This window comes from Narcine bancroftii (assembly GCF_036971445.1).
Source record: "Narcine bancroftii isolate sNarBan1 chromosome 14 unlocalized genomic scaffold, sNarBan1.hap1 SUPER_14_unloc_1, whole genome shotgun sequence".
NCBI classification, from domain to species: domain Eukaryota; kingdom Metazoa; phylum Chordata; class Chondrichthyes; order Torpediniformes; family Narcinidae; genus Narcine; species Narcine bancroftii.
The window spans coordinates 42,266-45,000 of NW_027211810.1; the positions used below are offsets into that span (position 1 = coordinate 42,266).

At 62.3% G+C, this 2,735-nt stretch overlaps 1 non-coding gene and 1 pseudogene across 1 annotated transcript; both read left to right on the forward strand.

Moving 5' to 3' along the window:
- Positions 1-690: 690 nt before the first annotated feature.
- On the forward strand, positions 691-844 carry LOC138750173 (5.8S ribosomal RNA). The gene has a single exon (XR_011349130.1). It is a non-coding gene; the product is annotated as a 5.8S ribosomal RNA (ribosomal RNA).
- A 984-nt stretch (positions 845-1,828) lies between these two features.
- Positions 1,829-2,735, forward strand: part of LOC138750174 (28S ribosomal RNA) — a 7,205-nt pseudogene continuing 6,298 nt past the window's right edge.

Genomic DNA, 2,735 nt, shown 5'->3' on the forward strand with positions numbered 1-2,735 from the left:
TACTGCAGACCTCTTCGTTCGCTCCCCTCTCGGGCACGACAGGCGGTGTCTTGTGGGCTGGCGCTGTCTGGAGCACGCCTGTCGTGGACCGCTCGCACCATTGTAGGCGACACTCGAGGGGGCACCAACCGACCGTTGGCACTACGACTGCAGTCGATGGCGCGAAAGGGAGTGTCACACCGTCGCAGGATCAACGGCCACTGCGAACTTCACGGGGTCGAGCCGGCCAAGCAGGGGTCGGTTCGGCACCTTAACGGGGCGCTTCTGGTCGAAAGCCTTCAATACTCCCTTTCAACCCCAAAGTCAGGGTACCTATACGTCTCCCCTTGTAGTTTCGTGAGCCCCTGGGCATGGCTGCAGTTTAAAAAATCTCGAGCATCTGCGGACAGAGCTTCGCGGTCGGCGTCCTGTCGAGTTGGCGGTGTCTGGGCCTTTTGGGGCCTGGGCCGCTGGTGCTGGTTGGGTTTCCCCCCTCCCTTTCCCGCGGAGGGTGTTGTCGCAAACTCGGCTTGGCATTTCAGGCCCGGAGTGCAGTCGGCAGGCGGCGGCAGAGACCTGCGTCTGACGTCCGTCTCGTTCCACTGGCTGCAGGCCTGTGGCCAGGGGGCGGTGGGTCGTGACCGCCCTGATGTGTTAAACCCAGTTGCCTATGTGTCGAACCGCACGCAAGCGCACCGAAACACCTGAGACAACTCTTAGCGGTGGATCATTCGGCTCGTGCGTCGATGAAGAACGCAGCTAGCTGCGAGAATTAATGTCAATTGCAGGACACATTGATCATCGACACTTTGAACGCACATTGCGGCCCCGGGTTCTTCCCTGGGCCACGCGTATCTGAGGGTCGCTTGAACCATCAATCGCGCTTGCTTGCCATCCGGCTCCTGAGCGCGCAGTTGGGGTGTCGCAGAGGGGCTAGCCCCCTCTCTGTCCCCCTAAATTCAGACCCCGGAGCCCCACCGGGTCTTGTATGTGCGCGTGCCCGCCGCCGGGGTGCGGGCCCACCACGCGGCCACCGGCGTTGCTGGCAAGGGAGAGAATCTCGACCAGCGCTGCCCCGGGCACTACCCGTGCCGGACGCCAGCGCGGAATGACCAGAGCCTTTCCTCGGCGTGGGGCTGTCGTCACTGCCAGCGAGCTGCACTCGGCTTGTGTGCTCTGTCGTCTTTGGCTGCTGCCCCCGTTCCTCTCGGGGACTGTTGCCTCCTCTGCCTTCCTGCCTCGCTGAGGGCTTTGCCGTCAGGATGTGTCAGCATCGACCTCCCTTCCGCGAGCGACCAGGTGGGAGAGGTGTGCCGGGGAGGGCAGTGCAGCCCAAGCCGGCGTCGGCTTTCTCCACTTCCCGCCCCGGTGGGAAAGCAGAAGGCGACCTGGTGCTGTCGCACTGGCTGACAACCCCGCGGTCCTCCTCTCGTCAGCCTGGCCGCCACGTGCAAGAAGGGTTCTGGGAACAAAGGCTTGCCGAGCCCGGGGACTGCCTCGCTGTCGAGTGTTGCCCAGCTTTCCGCCTGCCGTCCTGGTCTTGCAGCGCGTGGCTGCCCGTTCACATTCCGCGGCTGGGGCACGCCTGTCTGCTGCCGCATGCCTTTCTCCCCCCCTCCTACCTCTCCTTCTTCCTCCTCCCTCCGGGGTGTGGCAGGCGCGTGGTTGTGTGTGTGGGGTGAGGTTGACTGTGCGTGCGCGCGCGGGTGAGCGTCGCCCCTGCTGCGAGCTGGTCGGGTGGGTCACTGCCTTGCCCTGGCCATGGGGACACGTCAGTGTCGTCCTGCTGGAGCCGCTCGTCACGGTGGATGGTTGCCCGGCCGAGGCTCACGGTCAACCCTTCTGCCTACGACCTCAGATCAGATGAGGTATCCCGCTGAATTTAAGCATATTACTAAGCGGAGGAAAAAAAACAAATCAGGATTCCCCTCATAACTAACTGCGAGTGAAGAGGGAAGAGCCCAGTGCCTAATCCCCGGCTGCCTGGCAGTCGTGGGAAATGTGGCGTATAGAAGTACTCCATTCGTGGGTGATGCTCGCGGGGCCCAAGTCCTTCTGAATGAGGTGCAGCTTCTAGAGGGTGTGAGGCCGGTAGTGGCCCCTGACTCATCGCGGTGGAGTATTCTTGGAGTCGGGTTGCTTGTGAATGCAGCCCAAAGTGGGTGGTAAACTCCATCTAAGGCTAAATACTGGCACGAGACCGATAGTCAACATAATGGAAAGTTGAAAAGAACTTTGAAGAGTTCAAGAGTACGTGAAACTGTTAAGAGGTAAACGGGTGGGATCCGCGCAGTCCGCCCGGTGGATTCAACCCGGCATTCAGGTAGAACATGTGGGGCAGGGTGGATCCCCCTTGTGCACAAGGTGGACCGCCTCCTGCCTGGGGTCGGCTGTCGCTGTGCGCATTTCCTCCGTCGGTGGTGTGCCGCGACCGGCTCCGGGTTGGCTGTGAAGGCCGGTGGGGAAGGTGGCTCGTGGCTCCGGCCTCGAGTGTAACAGCACCCCAGCAGTAGCCTCGCCGTTTCCTGCAGGGGCCGAGGAAATGGACTACCCGCCGAGTCCTCTTGCCGGACGCCCACGACTCTTGTGGCACATGTGCTGGGGGGAATGGGCTCCCATCGCTTCCGGTGTGACTGTCGACTGGACCATACAGTGTACTGTGTGACCCGACTGCGCCTCGTCGACGAGCCGGTGCGAGTCATGAACCCATGGACGCCAGGGGTGCGCGGCAATGTCGGTGACCCACCTGTCCCATC